We start from the raw sequence: 21,207 nt of genomic DNA, 5'->3' as shown, positions 1-21,207 counted from the left end.
TATTATTCTTATTATTAAAATTTTTCACGTCCTCCCCTCCTCCTTTTTCCCTCCTCCCTCCCCCTCCCTCTCCAGTCCTAAGAGAAGTCAGGGTGCCCTTCCCTGTGGGAAGTCCAAGGTCCTCCCCCCTCCATCCAGGTCTAGAAAGGTGTGCATCCAAACACACTAGGCTCCCAAAAAGCCAGTACATATAGTAGAATCAAAACCCAGTGCCATTATCATTGGCTTCTCAGTCAGCCCTCATTGTCAGCCACAGTCACAAAGTCTGGTTTGATCACATGCTCGTTCAGTCCCAGTCCAGCTTTACTGTATCTCTCTCTCTTTTTCTGACCACATGAGTCTTTAATTTGCTTAACACTATGGATAGGATTAAAGCCGTGGCTTTGATTGCTGGATTCAGCCCATTCCATTGCTATCTGAGATTCCAGCCTCATGGCCGAGGTACCAACTGTACCATGTTGATTGCCACAACTCTTTGGTGTTTCAAGGTCCCTGCCAGCAAGCAAGCTGCAGCAGTCTGCTCACAAACCACACTCAAATGCTCTGTAGTTGGACCTCCTGTCTGAAAGAATCAGAGTTTGGGCTGGTAGGACGGCCCAGAAAGGCAGCCTTTTAAAAATGCCATGTTTTTTTTTTTCCTGCTATGGCTGAAAACCAGAAAGCATGTAGTCAGATTTTTATCAACATCATTTAAGTGTTTAATGGCAGGATCTCTTAAAAGAGCTTCAAGGTTTTACAGCTAAATCTGAGTCAAGAAGCTTCTCTTAATGAGAGCAGAGCCCACCTGAAAAAATGCTGCTATTAATAAGCCATGCTTAACTCTGTTCTTTTTTGTTCAGAATAACTTCCAATGTTCTCTCAGGCTTTTTTAAGTAGATTTGGTCAGCCCCACATTGGCACGCTGTTTGTTGACTAAGGTTTTCTGTCCTGCCTGGTTCCTGCAATTGTTAAGTCCCAAAGAATTCACACAGAAGTCTGCATTAGTTATAAACGGATTGGCCCATTAGCTCAGGCTTCTTATTAACTCCTATAACTTATATTAGCCCATTATTCTTGTCTATGCTAGCCACGTGGCTCAGTACCTTATTCAGCAAGGCAGTAACATCTTGCTTCTGTGGCTGGGCCAGGACTGCAGAAAGGACTTCTTCCCAGAATTCTCCTGTACTCATTGACCTGCCTCTAGTTTCTGTCTGGTTGTCCCACCTATACTTCCTGCCTGGCTACTGGCCAATCAGCATTTATTTAAAATATAGTTGCCAGAATACAACCATTGTCCCACACCAGTTGAGGGCCATCTAGATTGTTTTCGGGTTTTGGCAATTACAAATAATGCTGTTATAAACATAATTGAGCAAATGCTTTTGTAGTATGATTGAGAATCTTTTGGGTATATTTCCAAGAGTGGTATTGCTGTTTCCTGAGGTAGGTAGATTCCCAATTTTCTGAGGAATCGCCATACCGATTTCCAAATTGGTTATACAAATTTGCATTCCTACCAGCAATGGATAAGTGTTCCACTTATTCCACATCCTCGCCAGCATAAGTTATCATTAGTGTATTTGATCTTAGCCATTCTGACAGGTGTAAGATGGTACTTCAGAGTTGTTTTGATTTGAATTTCCCTGATAGGTAAGGAAGTTGAACATTTCCTTAAGTATCTTTTGACCATTTGCAATTCTTCTGTTGAGAATTGTCTGTTAAGTTCAGTGCCCCATTTTTTAATTGGGTTATCTAGAATTTTAATGTCTAATTTCTTGAGTTCTTTATAGATTTTGGAGATCAATCCTTTGTCTGATGTGGGATTGGTGAAAATCTTTTCCCATTAAGTAAGTTGCCTTTTTGTCTTATTGACTGTGTCCTTTGCTTTACAGAAGCTTCTCAGTTTCAGGAGGTTGCATTTATTGTTGCTTTCAGTGTTTTTGCTACTAGGGTTATATTTAGGAAGTGGTCTCCTGTGCCCATGCATTGAAGACTACTTAACCACTTTCTCTTCTATCAGGTTTAGTGTGGTCAGATTTATATTGAATTCTGTAGTCCATTTGGACTTGAGATTTGTGCATGGGGACAAACATGGACCAATTTTAATTCTTCTACATGTTGACATCCAGTTATGCTAGCACTATTTGTTGAAAAGTCATTCTTTTTTCCATTGTTTAATTTTAGCTTCTTTGTCAAAAATCAGGTGTTCATTGGTGTGTGGATTAATATCCAGGTCTTCAATTTGATTCCATTGGTCAACATCTTTGTTTTTATGCCAATACCAAGCTGTTTTCATTACTGTAGCTCTGTAATAGAGCTTGATGTAAAGGATGGTGATGCTTCTGGAAGTTCTTTTATTGTACAGGATTTTTTGGGCTATTCTGGTTTTTCTTTATTTTTCCATATGAAGTTTATTATTGTTCTTTCAAGGTCTGTGAAGAATTGCCAATTTTACCATGTTGATCCTTCTTATCCAAGAGCATGGGAGATCTTTCTATTTTATGTTATCTTCTTCAACTTCTTTCTTCAAAGACTTATAGTTCTTGACCTGGATGGATGGGGGAGGGCCTTGTACTTCCCACAGGGCAGGGCATCCTGACTTCTCTTAGGACTGGAGAGGGAGGGGGTGTGGGGGAGTGGGAGAGAAATGGGAGAAGGGGGGAGGTGGAAAATTTTAATAAATAAATTTGAAAAAAATTAAAAATGAAAGAGAAAAAATGACTTATAGTTCTTGTCAAATGGGTCTTTTACTTGTTTGGATAGTGTTACCTCCAAGATATTTTATGTTATATGTGGTTATTGTGAAAGGTGATGTTTCTCTCATTTTCTTCTCAGCTTCTTTATCATTTGTGTATAAGAGGGCTACTGCTTTTGTTGAGTTTATCTTGTATCCTGTCACATCACTAAAGGTATTTATCAACTGTAGAAGTATTGGAGGTCACTTATGTACACTATCTTATCATCTGCAAATAATAAATGTTTAACTTCTTTCTTTCCAATTTAAATCTCCTTGATCTTTTGTTATCTTATTGCTATTGCTAAAACTTCAAGAACTTTGTTGAAGAGTGATGGAGAGACTGGACAGCCTTGTCTTGTTTCTGATTTTAGTGGAATCACTTTGAGTTTCTCTCCATTTAATTAGAAATTAGTTGTCAGCTTGCTACATATTGATTTTATTATATTTACATATGTTTATTGTATGTCTAATCTCTCCAAGACCTTTATCATGAAAGGGTTTTGGATTTGTTGAATGCTTTCTCAGCATCTATTGAAATGATCATGCTTTTTTCTTTCAGTTTATTTATATTTTATTACATTGATAGATTTTCATATGTTGAACCAGCCCTGCATCTCTGGAATGAAGCCTACTTTATCATGATGGATAATTTTTTTTTGATGTCTTCTTGGATTTGGTTTACCATTATTTTATTGAGAATTTTTGCATCGATGTTCATGAGTGAGTTTGATCTGTAATTCTCTTTCTTGGTTGAGTCTTTGTATGGTTTGGTATCAGGGTAACTGTAGCCTCATGAAAAGAGTTTGGCAATGTCCCTTCTGTTTCTACTATGCGCAACACTTTGAGGAGTGTAGGTATTAAGTCTTCTTGGAAGTTCTGGTAGCTGCTTTCATGGTGTCCCATAGGTTTGGATATGGTGTGCCTCCATTTTCATTAAATTCAAGAAGACTTTAATTTCTTTATTTTTCCTTGACCCAGGGGTGGTTCAGTAGTAGACTGTTCAATTTCCATGAGTTTATAGCTTTTCTGAGAATATTATTGTTGTTAAATTCTAACTTTAATCTCTGGTGATCCAATAAGACACAGGGAGTTACTCTATTTTTTTTTATAACTGTGGAGGTTTGCTTTTTGTTACCAAGTATGTGATCAATTTTATAGAAGGCTCTATGAGTTGCTTTGAAGAAGGCATATTCTTTTCTGTTTGGGTGGAATGTTCTATAGATGTCTGTTAAGTTCATTTGATTCATTACATCTGTTAGTTCTCTTGTTTCTCTGCTAAGTTTCTGTCTGGTTGATCTGTCCATTGGAGAGAGTGGAGTGTTGAAGTCTCCTGCTATTAGTGTGTGGGATTTGATATGCGATTCAAGTTTTAGTAATGTTTCTTTTACATATATGGGTGCTCTTGTATTAGGGGCATATATGTTCAGGATTGAGACTTCATCTTGGTGAATTGTTCCTATTATGAGTATAAAGTGTCTTTCTCCATCTCTTCTGGTTGATTTTAGTTTCAAATCAATTTTGTTAGATATTAGGATAGCTACACCCACTTGTTTCTTAGGTCCATTTCTGTTGGCTGCACTTTTCTGTGAATTCCCACACCCTATTTAGGCGCACGCTTTCCCAAATCAAGCCCACGAGAATGAATGAATATCCTAAGGGTTGAACAGACACACACAAGGAGATCATGATCATTCACCAAGGAGTAAATGGCAACTTTATTAAACACAAGTCGGGTATATATACTAGGGGGCAAAGGGAAAATAGCCCCTTCCATCCGGAACAGAGGAAGAGGATGTCAGGTGTCCGGCACCCAAAGCCAGACAGCAGCTGCAGTGGCAGAAGTATAGCTGCCAGCGGGATCCTTGCTTGCAGGTGGAATTACCATAACAAAAGAGGGCCAAGTTTTTTCTAAGCTAAACCCTCAGGCCGGTGCAAGAGCAGAGAAGCCAGGAAGCCAGAGGTAAAACGGCCCTGCATAGTGCCAAGAACAAAGGGGAAGAAACCTGGGTACCAACACATTTCATTGTAAAATCTTTTCCCAACCCTTTACTCTGAGGTAGTGTCTGTCTTTGAGGTTGAGGTATGTTTCTTGTAACAGCAGAAGGCCTGATTCTGTTTTAGTATCCATTCTCTTAGCCTGTGTCCTTGTGTAGGTGAATTGAGTCCATTGATATTAAGCAATATTAATGACCAGTGGTTGTTAACTCCAGTTATTTGTTGGTAGTAGTGTTTGTGTGTTTCATTTCTTTGGGTTATGCTGGTGGGAGCTTATCAGATGTCCGTGTTTTGTGGCTGTAGTTAGCTTCATTGGGTTGGAGTTTTCTTCTAGTACTTTCTGTTGGGCTGGGTTTGTGGATATGTATTTTTTAAATCTGGTTTTGTTGTGGAATATTTTTTTATTCATTCATGGTGAATGAAAGCTTTGCTGGATATAGTAGTCTAGGCTTGCATCTGTGGTCTTTTAGTGTCTGCAGCACATCTATCCAGGACCTTCTGGGTTTCATGGTTTCCATTGAGAAGTTGGGTGTAATTCCCTTGATTTGTGTTTTCCTTATACCTCTATTTCAGTTGTCAAGTCTTAAACTGTTTCCCTCACTTGTTTGATTATTTTTTCTTGAATTTCTTGTGTTTCTTTGAGGGATTTATTAATTTCTTCCAATTTTTTTGTTTGTCTTCTCTTCCATTTCATAAAGGAGGTTTTCATTTCCTCTTTAAAGGTCTCCATCATTGCCATAAAGTTACATTTAAAGTCATTTTCTTCTACTTCTTCTGGGAAGATCAAGTCTTCCTGTTGTGTGACTGGTGGGTTCTGGTGTTACCATGTTGCTTTTTAGGTTGTTGAATGAATTCTTGCATTGGTACCTACCCATCTCTTCCTTCATATGAGGCCAGCAGTATCTTTGCATTTTGGTTCAATTCTTGCTGTGGCTGTCTGTGTATTGGGGGGTTTTTTCTTGGTCTACTCTATACTGTCAATGTCTTTCTCAGAAAGACTCTGAGATTTCTATACACATGCTCTCTTGGTCTTCTCTGCTGGTTTACTCTCTTGGTGCTCTCTCTTAATCCCCTCAGTGTTGTAGCAAGCTCTTGGTCCCCTCAGTATTATAGCAAGCTGTCCGCTCTTAGGTTAATGTGTGGTTTGGGGTGGTCCACTGTATGGGTTTGGGTTTTGGGGTAGCCTAGCTACAAGAAATTCTCTGCTGGCTTGTTAGAAAAGCTAAGGGAGTTGGGGAAGGGCCCCTGGGTTTGTCCCACTGGAGAGGTCCTAAAGAGTAGAGCATACGGCCGTGCAGCTGTTCGCTCACCTCTTAAGTCCCCTCAGTATCGGAACAAGCTGTGTTTCAGAGTTCCACTGAGGTTGCAGGAAAATAGGCGTCCCAGTTGTAATTTTTTGTTTAACTATGTGTGTTAGAGTTTTTTGATTGTTTGTTTGTTGTGTTTTGTTTTGTTTTTGCTGTGAAGAGACATTGTCACCAAGACAACTTTTATAAAGGAAAACATCTAATTGTGGTGACTCTCTTTCAATTCATAGGTTTAGTACATTATCATCATGGTGGGAAGTAGGCAGACATGGTGCTAGAGAAGGAGCTGAAAGTTCTTACATCTTGGCTCACAGACAACAAGATGTTGTCTGAGACACTATGTGTGGCTTGAGCACAAATGAGACCTGAAAGCCCATCTACACAGTGGCACACTTCCTCCAACAAGACCACATCTACTCTACCAATATCACATCTTCAGTAGTGCTATTTGCAATGACCCCCCCTGTAAGAGACGTTTTCTTTCAAATCACCAGTGTGGTAAAATATTAGAATTAAGAAATTGCCAATGACAATATACTCTTATCTAGTTTACACATTCCCATGTTTTCCATGTATGTGTGTTTTTAATTCTTTGGTATTTCATTTCATGTGTATAAATGTTTGACCACATTTGAGATATTAAACTCTTGTCATTGGAGAACATACTTAGGATATTCGCAATTTCCAGCTCTTATTGACACAATGTTTTGTGTCAATGTCAACTTTAATTTTTTAAATAAAATACTCAAGACTGAGTACTAGATCACATAACAAGTGCATTTTTAGTTTTATTTTAAGGTGCCAGAATTTTCCTGAATTGTGTGATGATACCATTTTATTTTCCACAGCTACCAAGTTTCTCTGTATCCTCAAATGCCTTTGATGACACTGACATTTTTTAACTTTAGATATTTTGAATAGTTCTGCAGTGCTATCTGGTCTTGGATTTAACTGGCATTTTCCTCATAGATAAAAGATATAACTACTTTCCATTTATATTGCTGTTCATGGTGGGGTGTTTTTTGTTTGGTTTTTTTGCCTATATTATATCTGGATTTTACTGTCTATTGAGATTTGCAATTATCTACAATGAAGCCGGACAGTGATGGCACACGCCTTTAATCCCAGCACTCAGGAGGCAGAAGCAGGCAGCTCTCTGTGAGTTTGAGAACAACTTGATCTACAAGAGCAAGTTCCAGGGTAGGCTTTAAAGCCACAGAGAAACTCTTCTCTCCAAAAACAAAACAAGCAAACAAACAAAACAATTATCTTCAGTGACTGGACCTATTTATAGTGTCTGTTCTGTTTCTTTGCTTAATCATTATCTTTCTTTATGTCATATAATTTTGATATTTATGTTGGAAATGGTAGACATATCTCTCTGTGGTCCAGGGCAGCCTGGTCTATATAGCAGGATCTTGTCTTGATAGAAAAGAAAATTTACAATTACCAACAAAAACAGCAAAAAGAGCTGGGATTTTAGTTGTGTCTCCTCCATGACTACCTCTATTTGTTTTCGCTTTTTTTCTTTTTTATTTCCACCTCTTCCCCGCCTCCCTTTCCCCTCCCCCTCCACACCTCCCTCTCCTCACCTCCCCCTCCATTTCTAGTCTTAAGAGCAGTCAGGGTTCCCTGCCCCATGGGAAGTCCAAGGTCCTCCCCCCTCCATACGGGTCTATAAAGGTGAGCATCCAAAGAAACCAGGCTCCCACAAAGTCAGACCATGCAGTAGAATAAAAACCCAGTGTCATTGTCCTTGGCTTCTCAGTCAGCCTTCATTGCCAGCCATGTTCAGAGTGTCCATTTTGATCACATGCTCCATCACTCCCACTCCAGCTGGTCTTGGTGAGCTCCCAATAGATCAGGCTCACCATCTCAGTGGGTGGACACACCCAACATGATCCTGACTTCCTTGCTCATGTTCTCCCTCCTTCTGCTCCTCATTTGGACCTAGGGAGCTAAGTCTTTGCTCCGATGTAAGTCTCTGTCTCTATCTCCATCCATCGCCAGACGTAAGTTCTATGGTGATATGCAAAATATTCATCAGTATGGCAATGAGGCAAGGCCAGTTCAGGCACCGTCTCCTCTGCTGCCCAGGGAACAATCTGGGGACCTCTCCTTGGACCTGGGAACCCCTCTAGAATCAAGTCTCTTGCAAACCCTAAAATGGCTCCCTAAGGTGAGATATATACTTGCCTGCTCCCATATCCATCCTTCTTCCATCCCACCCATCCCATTCCCCCAAGCTATCCTGAATCCTCCCCTTCTCCCTTCTCTCTACCCATCTCCCTTTACATCCACCCCCCAAACCCCCGTGCACCCAACTTTGCCTGGCAATCTTGTCTACTTCCAATATCCAGGAGGATAACTATGATTTTCTTCAGGTTCACCTTCTTATTTAGCTTCTCTAGGTTCACGAATTATAGGCTCAAAGACCTTTAATTATGGCTAGAATCCACTTATGAGTACATACCATATTCCTCTTTTTGGGTCTGGGTTACCTCACTCAGTAAGAGTTTTCTATTTCCATCCATTTGCATGCAGAATTCAAGATGTCATTGTTTTTTTACCACTGAGTAAAACTCTTATATGTATATGTTCCACACCTTCTTTAACCATTCTTCGATTGAGGGGCACCTAGGTTGTTTCCAGGTTCTGGCTATTACAAATAGTGCTGCAATGAACATAGTTGAACAAATGCATTTGTAGTATGATAGGGCATCTCTTGGGTATATTCCCAAGAGTGGAATTGCTGGGTCCTGAGGGAGGTTGACTCCCAGCTTCCTGAGAAACCGCCACACTGATTTCCACAGTGACTGCACAAATTTGCATTCCCACCAACAATGGATGAGTGTTCCCCTCACTCCACATCCTCTCCAGCCTAGGCTGTCATTGGTGTTTTTGAGTTTAGCTATTCTGACAGGTGTAAGATGGTATGTCAAAGTTGTTTTGGTTTGCATTTCCCTGATCGCTAAGGAGGTTGAGCATGACCTTAAGTGTCTTTTGGCCATTCGAAGTTCTTCTGTTGAAAATTCTCAGTTCAGTTCAGTACCCCATTTTTTAATTGTGTTAATTAGAGTTTTAGTGTCTAGTTTCCTGAGTTCTTTGTATATTTTGGAGATCAGACCTTTGTCTGATGAGGGGTTGGTGAAGATCTTCTCCCTGTCAGAAGGGAGCCTTTTTGCCTTAGTGACAGTGTCCTTTGCTTTACAAAAGCGTCTCAGTTTCAGGAGGTCCCATTTATTCATTGTTGCTCTTATTGTCTGTTCTACTGGGGTTCTACCTAGGAAGTGGTCTCCTGTGCCTATGTCTTGTAGACTACTTTCTACTTTCTCTTCTATCAGGTTCAATGTGGTCAGATTAATGTTGATGTCTTTAATTCATTTGGACTTGAGTTTTGTGCATGGTGATAGATATGGATCTACTTTCATTCTTCTACAGGTTGACATCCAGTTATGCCAGCACCATTTGTTGAACATGCTTTCCTTCTTCCATTGTATACTTTTAGCTCCCTTGTCGAAAATCAGGTGTTCATAGGTTTGTGGGTTAATATCTGGGTCTTCTATTCGATTCCATAGGTCGACTTCTCTGTTCTTATGCCAGTACCAAGGAGTTTTCAATACTGTAGCTCTGTAATAGAGTTTGAAGTCAGGAATGGTAATGCCTCCAGAAATTCCTTTATTATATAAGATTGTTTTGGTTATCCTGGGTTTTTGTTTTGCCATATAAACTTGATTATTGTTCTCTCAAGGTCTCTGAAGAATTTTGATGGGATTTTGATGGGGATTGCAGTGAATTTATAGATTGCTTTTGGTAGAATTGCCATTTTAACTATGTTGATCCTCCCAATCCCAGAGCAAGGGAGATCTTTCCATTTTCTGGTATCCTCCTCAATTTCTTTCTTCAAAGACTTAAAGTTCTTGTCAAATAGATCTTTCACTTCCTTGGTTAGAGTTATCCCAAGATTTTTTTATTCTATTTGTGGCTATTGTAAAAGGTGATGCTTCTCTGATTTCCCTCCCTGCTTCTTTATCCTTTGTGTATAGGAGGGAAACTGATTTTTTGGAGTTGATCTTGTATCCTGCCACATTGCTAAAGGTGTTTATCAGTTGTATGAGTTCTTTGTAGAGTTTTTGGGGTAGCTTATGTACACTATCCTGTCATCTGCAAATCCCGAGAGTTTTACGTCTCCCTTTCCAATTCGAATCCCCTTGAAACCCTTATGTTGTCTTATTGCTATTGCTAGAACTTCAAGCACTATATTGAAGAGGTATGGAGAGAGTGGACAGCCTTGTCGTGTTCCTGATTTTAGTGGAATGGCTTTGAGTTTCTCTCCATTCAATTTGATGTTAGCTGTCGGCTTGCTGTAAATAGCTTTTAGTATATTTAGGTGTAATATGAGGGGCCTGCTTGTTGGGGTTTCTGTCCTGCCCAGTACTCCACAGCTGGCAACTCCCAAGGAAAATCAATCACACAGAGACCTCTATAAGTTATAAAGCTTATTGGCCCATTAGGTCAGGCTACTTATTAGTTCTTATGAGTTATTTTAACCCATTATTCTGATCTATGTTAGCCATATGGCTTGCTACCTTTTTCAGCTGTCAGCTTACATGTTGCCTCTTCAGTGGTCTGGGCAGGAATGGCAGAGGGAGCTTCCTGTTTTCCCAGAATACTCCCAGTCTCTTTGCTCCACCTCTACTTCCTGTCTGGCTTTCCCGCCTATACTGCCTTCCTGACCAATCAGCGTTTTATTAAAATATGATTGACAGAATACAGACAGTTCTCCCACATTTAGGTATGATCCTTGTATCCCTAATCTCTCTGAGACCTTTGTCATAAAGGGGGATTGAATTTTGTCAAATGCTTTTTCAGCATCCAATGAAATGATCATATGGTTTGTTTTTCAGTTTATTTATATGATGTATTACATTTATAGATTTGCATATGTTGAACCTGCCCAGCATCTCCGGGATGAAGCCTACTTGATCATAATGGATAATTTTTCTAATGTGTTTTTGGATTCGGTTTGCCAGTATTTTATTGAGAATTTTTACATCGATGTTTATGAGTGAGATTGGCCTGTAATTCTCTTTCTTGGTTGTGTCCTTGTGTGGTTTTGGTATCAGGGTAACTGTAGCTTCATGAATAGAGTTTGGCAATGACTCTTCTGTTTCTATATTGTGAAATACATTAAGGAGTATAGGTATTAGCTCTTCTTGGAAGTTCTGGTAGAATTATACATTGCAACCATCTGGTCCTGGGCTTTTTTGGTAGGGAGGTTTTTGATAACAGCTTCTAATTCTTCGTGACTAACAGGTCTATTTAGATTGTTCACCTGGTCTTGGTTCAACTTTGGTATATGGTACTTATCTAAAAAAATGTCCATTTCTTGTACATTTTCCAATTTTGTGGCGTACAGGCTTTTGTAGTAAGATCTGATGATTCTCTGAATTTCCTCTGTGTCTGTGGTTATGTCCTCCTTTTCATTTCTGATCTTATTAATTTGCATGTTCTCTCTCTGCCGTTTGATTAGTTTGGATACTGGTTTGTCAATCTTGTTGATTTTCTCCAAGAACCAGCTTTTTGTTTCATTGATTCTTTGGATTTTCTGTGTTTCTATTTTGTTGATTTCAACCCTCAGTTTGATTATTTCCATTCTTCTACTCCTCCTGGGTGAATCAGCTTCTTTTTTTTTGAGAGCTTTCAAGTGTGCTGTTAAGTCTCCAATGTGTGCTTTCTCCGTTTTCTTTAATTGGGCACTTAGTGCTATGAACTTTCCTCTTAGCACTGCTTTCATAGTGTCCCATAGGTTTGAGTATGTTGTGTCTTTATTTTCATGAAATTCAAGGAAGACTTTAATTTCTTTCTTTATTTCTTCCTTGACCCAGGGGTGATTCAGTAGTTGACTGATCAGCTTCCATGAGTTTGTACCATTCCTGGAGGTAGCATTTTTGTTGAATTCTAACTTTAATCCATGGTGATCTGACAAGACACAGGTGGTTACTAATATTTTTTTGTATCTGTGGAAGTTTGCTTTGTTACCGAGTATGTGGTCAATTTTCGAGAAGGTTCCATGAGCTGCAGAGAAGAAGGTAAATTCTTTCCTATTTGGGTGGAATGTTCTATAGATGTCTGTTAAGTCCATTTGATTCAATACCTCCAATAATTCTCTTATTTCTCTGTTAGGTTTCTTTCTGATTGACCTGTCCTTTGGTGAGAGAGGTGTGTAGAATAGAGGTGTCCTACTATTAGTGTGTGTAGTTTGATAGCATTGAGTTCTAGAAGTGTTTCCTTTACATAAGTGGGTACCTTTATATTAGGGGCATAGATATTCAGGATTGAGACTTCCTCCTGATGAATTGTTCCTGTTATAAGTAAAAAATGTCCATCTCCATCTCTTCTGATTGATTTTAGTTTGAAGTCAATTTTGTTAGAAATTAGAATGGCTACATCTGCTTGTTTCTTAGGTCCATTTGCTTGGAAAACATTTTCCCAATCCTTTACTCTGAGTAGATGTCTGTCTTTGTGGTTAAGGTGTGTTTCTTGTAACAGCAGAATGTTGAATCCTGCTTTCGTATCCAATCTCTTTTTATAGATGAATTGATATTAAGTGATATTAATGACCAGTGGTTGTTGACTCCGGTTTTTTTGGGGAGGGTAGTAGAGTTTGTGTGTTTCCCTTCTTTGTGTTGTGCTTGTGAAGGGTCGCTAGATGTCTAAGTTATTGTAGGCAGTGTTGGCAATGTTGGATTCCTTGGGTTGTGATTTTCATTCTATTACTTTCTGTAAGGCTAGATTTGTGGCTACGTATTTTTTAAATTTGTTTTTATCCTGGAATATTTTGTTTTCTCCGTTGATAGTGAACAATAGCTTGGCTGGGCATAGTAGTCTGGGCTTGCATCCATGGTCTCTTAGTTTCTGCAGTACCTCTATCCAGGACCTCCTGGCTCTCATGATTTCCATAGAGAAGTCCGGTATAAGTCTGATAGGTTTACCTTTATAAATTACTTGACCTTTTTCCTTTTCAGCTCTTAATATTCTTTCTTTAATCTGAATGTTTTGTGTTTTGATTATTATATAGCGAGGGGATGGTTTTGGTTTTTTTTTTTTTTTGATCAAGTCTATTCGGTGTTCTATATGCTTCTTGAACATTCATAGGAATATCATTCTTTATGTTGGGAAAATTTTCTTTTATAATTTTGTTGAATATATTTTCTGGGCCTTTGATCCACAATTCTTCTCCTTCTTCTACCCCTATTATTCTTAGATTTGGTTTTTTTATTGTGTCCCAGATTTCTTGAATGTTTTTTGATGAGAATTTGTTGGATTTGCTGTTTTCTTTGGTCAGAGTGTTTATTTTCTCTATGGTGTCTTCAGAATCTCAGATTCGTTCTTCTATCTCTTGTATTCTATTGCTTATGCTTGTTTCTGTAGTCTCTGTTCGTTTATCTAGATTTTCCATTTCCAGTCAGCCCTCTGTTTGTGTTTTCTTCATTGCCTCCATTTCAGTTTTCAATTCTTGAACTGTTTCCATTACCTGTTTGATTGTTTTTTTCTTGGTTTCCCATGGTATCATTTACAGATTTACTCATTTCTTCAAACTTTTTGTTAAACTTCTCTTCCATTTCCTTAATGGAGGTATTCATACCCTGTTTAAGGGACTCTATTGCTTTCATAATGACACTCTTTTCCACTTCTTCCAGAATAGGGTGTTTAAGTCCTTCTGTTGTAAGATTGCTGGGATCTGGTGTTTTCATGTTGTTTTCTTTTTGTTGGAGGAATTTTTGCCTTGGCGCCTGCCCATCTCTTCCTTCAAATGCTCTCCAATGGATTTTCTGGTACAGGGTCAGGTTCCCTTGTTGGCCAGGGACCTTGCCCTCTGATGGACCTTCTGCTACAGTATCAGTGCCCCTTGCTGGCCAGGAATTTCGCTGACTGAAGGCCTACCTTGCTGCAGGCACGCTATTAAAACAAAGGAACTCCCTCCTTCCCAGTTGCACTCACCACCCCTTCTCAGCGCCCACACAATCTGAGCTGGGCTATTTTTATGGCCCTGATATGTTTCCTGGGTGAAAGCTGGGATGGGATAGGAGGAGAGAGGGCTTAGCAGGGTGAAGCATTCCCTCCAGAATGACCAGGGAGATAAGAGTGTTGGGGAAAGTCTGTGTTCCCTTGCCAGGCTTCTGCCATGGGTCAGGAGCACACTTACCCCTCCGCTGGATCTTCTGCTGCAGGATCAGTGCCCCTTACTGACCAGAAATCTCCCTGACTAAAGGCTTACCTTGCAGCAGGCAGGCTATTAAAACAAAGGAACTCCCTCCTGCTCAGTTGCAGTAGCCACCCCATCCCAAACAGGTTGAGCTAGGGGATTGTATGGCCCCAAGGAAGGGAGGGAGGAAGGGAAGGGGTTCTTGGGTGAAAGCTGGGATGGGCTAGGAGGAGAGAAGGCTTAGCAGGGTGAAGCAGCCCCTGCAGAATGACCAGGGAGATAAGGGTGTTGGGGAAAGTCTGTGTTTCCTTGCCAGGCTTCTGCAGCTTGTCAGGAGCACACTTACCCCTCTGTTGGATCTTCTGCTACAGGATCAGAGCTTCTTGCTGGCCAGAAATCTCCCTGACTAAAGGCCTACCTTACTGTAGGCAGGCTATTAAAACCTTCGCTTTTGTTTTTATATTTAGTAGTTTTGAGACAGGGTCTTGTTGTTTACATGTTGCCAGTAACTAAGTGTATCCTATGCTGACCACCCCTCTTCCAGCACTAGAGTGACCATGAACAGCGTTTACAATGGTGCCAAGGTTCTTTTGCTTGTACATCAGGCACTTTTTTTATAATTAGCCGCTGAGGTGTAAACTTAACATTTTCTCAATGTTTCTAAATTTATGCCATTTTATTAACACTTTAAGAATTTGCTGACTTTTAAAATAAGGCACTGTGCCTGCCTGACCTCTTCACTTAACCAGCCCCCCTCTTCCTTCAGGGTTTAGCCCTGTGAGTTTCCCTGACACTACCCATCCATGTCTTCTCCACAGCCCAACAGATCTACCCTGGGTGTCTCCACATATAATGCCTTAGCCTAATCTTGCCATAACCTGCCTGCACCACATACCTCTAAGTAGGTATCCACCAGGACCTTCACTACCTGCTATCATCCACAAATCTTTTCTACCCTACACCTAACTCCTCTGTTCAGCTAAGTGTTTCACATGATTCTTTATGGCCTAGCCCCATGAATCTCCCTAATGCTCCCCAACATGCCCCCATAGCCAGTATCTGCCCTAGCCAAGCCTGCACTCCTTATGTCACAGCCTGCTGTCAGAAACCTTCTTACCTTTTCCCCAACCTGCAGTCTCCTCCCATATTACATCATATCTTTCCATCCAGCCAGATCCACTCCTACACTCCAGGTTTGGACTAGAAGGCATATCCTGAGCACCAAGCCAATCCCTGCCATCTACCTATCTTCATTCCACCCAAGCCATTTCCAACCTCTAGGCCTAACTTGCCCACACAAAAAGTCCACTTTCTCAGATCTCATGACAAAAATAAAAATACTAACAATACGAAAGGTCAAGAGCCTACCAATCCCATTAAAAAAAGTTTTCCAATGAGAATGGCTTGATGAGGCACAGTTCTCAAAAGAAAAAGAATACCCAACACATATCTCAAAAATAAAGTTCATCCTCTCTAGAAATTAAGGAAATGTAAATATTTTTTTGACATACCTGCCATGGAATCACCCCCTCCCACCACCTGTTTGTCTTAGCTACCAATTCTCACAGTCACTCCTGGGAATATGCAGGCCACTATAGCCAGGGAATCAGAAAGGCAGTCCTTCCTTTCCCCAGTCTTACTGTACTGTAACAGACCGCATGTGGTCTCTCCTTCCTCACTACTCTATTCTCAGGGCTCTATACAGATTCTGGTAGCACATCCAGATGTTTCTCTTTCCTGTCTACCCTATCAGCCCCCCTCCCTTCTAACCCATCTCCATTCCTTAGTGTCAGTTCACAATACCCAGAGACACATTCTACCAGATCTGCAATGGGCACACTTGGCAGAATCTCATGCCCATAGCCACCACACTCTTAAGAACCAGAGAAGGCAAAAGAAGCCAAAGAACAGAATACCCACTGAAGAGAAAAAAACCCGCAAGACCAGATATCAGCACCTATAATTACAATTCTTCACAACCCAGATGCTTAGACAGCAAAACAATAACAGCCAATGCAACATGTCTTTTCTGGACCACAACATTTAAACAGTAGGCCCTGAGAAGTGCAGTGTAGCTAAAGCACAAGATAAGAAGTTGAAAATAGCCTTTATGGATATGTTAGAGGTGCTTAAAGAGGATATAAATAAATTCACCAATGAATCTATGAAAACACAAATAGTGGAATGAAATGAAGAAAACAAAGCACAAAAGTGGCATTTGATTCAATAAAGAAAATGCAAAGTCAGGGAAAACTGGAAATGAGAAATTCAGGAACTCAAACAGGAACATCAGAGGCAAGTCTCATCATCAGAATACAAGAAATGGAGGAGAGAATCTCAGGAACTGAAGACAAGATAGAAGAAATTGATTCTTTCATCAAATAAAATGTTAAATATAAAAGTATCCAGGCACAGAACATCCATGAAATCTGGGACATTATAAAAAGACCAAACCTATAGGAATAGAGGAAGGAAAAGAGACCCAGGTCAAAGGGACAGAAAATATTTTCAACAAAATCACAGAAGAAAATGTTCTTAACCTAAAGAATGTATCTAGTAGGGTACAAGAAGCATATGGAACACCAAATATTCTGAGCCAGAAATGAAATTTTCATGACACATAAATGTATAGAAGGAAAATTAAAAGCTGCAAACGAATAAGACCAAACAGCATATAAAGATAAACCTTGTAGAATACAGCCTCACTTTTCACTGGAGACCCCTAAAACCACAAGGGACTAGACAGATGTTCTACAAACTCCAAGAGACCAGAGAGGCCAGTCCAAGCTACTATAGCCAAGAAAATGTTCAATTATAATGAATGGAGAAATAAAAACATTCCATAATAAAACCAAATTGAAGGAGCATCTATCTACAAGTGAGCAATACAAAAGGTACTAGACAGAAAACTTCAACAAGAGAAGTTAACCATACCCAAGAAAATACAAGAAATAAACAATATCAGACCAGTAAAAGAACACAAAAAATAATAGATATTAACAAACACTGCTGGTAATGAAGGACCAGGATAAATCCAGACCCCTGGCAGGAAGAGTAGAGCCAAAAATCTAGGTTAGCTGGTTCAGTGACTTTGTTCCAGAAACTGGCTGACCACAAAGTTAGATTATAATCTTGAGAACAATCTTGAAAAATGGGGAGTTATTCCCTTGTGATTATCACTGATATTTTCGGAATCTTCCAATGACACCCTCTCTACCCACTTTGGGTTGTGGTTTCTTCCCTTAAATACCCCTTCTCCAAGCTGCTCGGTGTCAAACCCCTCTAACCCCTGTGTGGGATATGAGTCTCGGCCCCAGTGTGCTGGTTCCTGTCAATAAACCTCATGTGATTACAGCAAGGATGGTCTCTCCTGAGTTCTTGGGAGGTCATGTTATCCCGAGACTTGACTGAGAGTCTCCCTACTCTGTGGGTCTTTCATTAACTCTCAATATCAATGATCTCAATTCCCCAATAAAATGTCATAGACTAACAAAATGGTTTCAAAAACAGAACCCATTCTATTGTTGTATCTAAGAAAACAAGGATCACCATCACCTGAAGGTAAAAGTGTAAAAACATGTTTCAAGCAAATGGATATAAGTAGGAAGCCATTGTAGCTATTTTAATATGTAACAAAATAGGCTTCAAACCAAAACTAATCAGAAGAGATAGGAAAGGTCACGACATAATCATCCAAGCAAATATCCACCATGAGGATATTGGAAATTGAAACATCTGTTCACCAAGCACAAGGGTATCTACTTCATAAACACTACTACAGACAAAATCACATATTGGTTCTCACATAGTGAGGTGTTCACTTAAATACCCCACTCTAAGGATATATCATCCAGAAAAAACTAAACAGAAATGCTGGAGCTTAATGATAAATCAAATGGACCTAATATACTTATAGAACAGTTCTCCCAATGACAAAAGAATATACCTTCTCAGCAGCTCATGAACGTTCTTCAAATTTGAACATATACTTGCACAAAAAGCAAGTCTTAACAGATAAATGAAGATTGAAACAACATCTTGCATCCTGTCTGACCACCACTCATTAAAGCTGGATAAGATGCAATAATTATCCAATAAAATACTTGTAAACTAAATACAAGAACACATCAAAAAGATCTTCGATTGTCAGAACACAGTCCAGAAACGGAGTCTTGTGAGGAGAATTCTGAATGCTTATGAGAACACTCCCAGAAGAAAAGCGTCTTTTGACCTAATTATGGCCCCCTTTTTATTTCTGATTTTGTTAATTTGAATATTCTCTCTCTGCCTTTTGGTTAGTTTGGATAAAGGTCTATTTTGTTAATTTTCTTGAAGAACCCACTCTTTGTCTCATTGATTCTTTGTTTTCTTTGTTTCTATTTTGTTAATTTCAGCTCTCAATTTGATTATTTCCTGCTGTGTAGTTCTTTTGGGTGAGTTTGCTTCTTTTTGTTCTAAAGTTTTTAAATGTTCTGTTAATTTGCTAGCTTAGGATTTTTCCAACTTCTTTATGTAAGCATTTAGTGCTATGAACTTCCCTTTTAATGCTGCTTTAAATGTGTTCCATAAATTTAAGTATATTGTGTGGTCATTTTCATTGAATTTAGGAAGTTTTAATTCCTCCTTTTTTTTTTTTACCTTGACTCATTGATGATTCAGATGAACATAGTTTAATTTCCATGTGTTTGTAGGCTTTCTGGCATTAGTATTGCTGTTGAATTCTAGTTTTAAGCCATGGTGGTATGACAAGATAAATGGGGTTATTCCAATACTTTTTGTATTTGTTGAGGTTTGTTTTGTTATGGAGTATGTGATCAATTTTTGAGAAGGTTCCATGAGGTACTGAGAATAAGGTATATTCATTTCTATTTGGATGAAATATTCTATAGATGTCTCTTAAGTCCATTTGAGTCATCTATTAGTTTCCTTTTTTCTCTGTTAATTTTTGTCTGACTGACCTGCCCAGTGGTGAGGGTAGAATGTTGAAGTCTCCCACTGTTAGTGTGTGGGATATAATTGTATGATTTAAGCTTTAGAAATGTTTCTTTTACATATGAGGGTGTCTTTGTATTTGGAGCACAGATGTTTAGTATTGAGATTTCCCCTTGATGGATTTTTCATGTGACTAATATGAAATGTCCTTCTATGTCTCTTTTGATTGATTTTAGTTTGAAATCTATTTTGTTAGATATTAGAATAGCTACACCCACTTGTTTATTAGGTCCATTTGATTGGAAAATTTTTTCTGATCTTTTACTCTGAGGTGATGTCTATCTTTGAGATAGAGGTGTGTTTCTTTTATGCAGAGAAAGGATGGATTCTGTTTTCGTATCCAATCTGTTTGCCTATGTCTTCTTATAGGTGAGTTGAGTCCATTTATATTAAGGTATATTAATGACCAGTGATTGCCATCTCCTGTTAATTTAGTTTTCTTTGTTGGTGATGTTAATTTTTGTGTTTTTCCCTTCTTTATGATTTGCTGCTAGGAGACCATCAATTTTCTGTGTTTTTGTTGGTGTAGCCAACTTCCTTTGGTTGGTGTTTTTCTTCTAGTATTTTGTGTAGGACTAGATTTGTGGCTAGGTATTGCTTAAGTCTGGTTTCATCATGGAATATTTTGTTTTGTCCTTCTGTAGTGATTGAAAGTTTTGCTGGGTATAATACTCTGGACTGGCATCCATGACCTCTTAATGTCTGAATAACACTTAACAATGACCTTCTGGCTTTCATTGCTTACATTGAGAAATCAGGTGTAATTTTGATAGGTCTTCTTTTATATGTTATTTGGCCTTTTTCCTTTGTAACTCATAATATTCTTTCTTTATTCTGTATGTTTAATGTTTTGATTATTATGTGGCAAGGGGTCTTTTTTTGATTCAGTCTGTTTGGTGTTCTGTATGCTTTTTGTATCTTCATAGGCATATCTTTTTTTAGGTTGTGAAAGTTTTCTTCTATCATTTTAAAACATATTTTCTGTGCTTTTGAGTTAAACTTCTTGTCCTTCTTCTATACCTAATTATTCTTCGATTTGATCTTTTCATGGTGTTCCATATTTCCTGGCTATTTTGGCTAAGCTTTAGTTAGATTTAATGTTTTGACTGATGAGTCTATTTCCTCTATTGTATCTTCAACTCTTGAGATTCTCTCCTTCATCTCTTGTATTCTGCTGTTCATGCTTGTGTTTGTGGTTCCTGATTGTTTCTCATGATTTCTGTTTCTCTAATTCTCTTGGCTTGTGTTTTTTTTATTGTCTTTATTTCAGTTTTGAGTACTTGAATAGTTTCTTTCATATGTTTGATTGCTTCTTCTTGATTTTCTTTAAGGGATGTGCTGATGTCTTTCAATTTTTTGTTTGTCTTTTCCTCCATTTCTTTGAGAAAATTTCTTATTTCCTCTTAAAGAGTTTTAAACATTCTCCTTACATTATTTTTTAGGTAATTTTCTTCTGCTTCATCTACATTTGTTTGTTCTAGTCTTGCTGTTGTAGGGTCTCTAGATTTTATGGTGTTGTGATGCTCTTTGTGGTGTTGAGTGTGTCTACTCATCTTTTCCTCTAATAGGTGTGGTGGGGGCTGTTTGTGATTCTGTTTATAAATCTTCTAGGTGCCAGTGAATCCAAGGCTCAGATGGTTGTTCCTCTTTGTATAGCCAGTACCACAGTTCTAATTATCTCATTGGTCTCTTTATGTTCCTGGAGGTCATTCAGTGCTTCGGGTTTTGCTCTGCTCCCAGGAAGTTTGCTGTCTCAGGTCTCCTTTGGCTTAGATTGTTAGCTCAGACCTGTTTCTCTAAATGTCCCTGGCCTGAATCTGCTCTTGTATAGGTCCCTGGTTTGTTGGCTAGTCCTGCAAAGGTCTCTGCCTCTAATCCACTCCCTTGGAGGTCCCAGAATCAGGTGTGCCCCGACTCACAGAAGACTTGGCTCATGTTTGTTTCCTCAGAGGCCCCAGACACACACTTGGATGCACAGAAGTTCCTGG

The sequence above is a fragment of the Myodes glareolus genome, chromosome 17 (genome assembly GCF_982192425.1).
Source record: "Myodes glareolus chromosome 17, mMyoGla1.1, whole genome shotgun sequence".
Classification (NCBI taxonomy): Eukaryota; Metazoa; Chordata; class Mammalia; order Rodentia; family Cricetidae; genus Myodes; species Myodes glareolus.
This window is presented reverse-complemented; position numbering follows the sequence as displayed.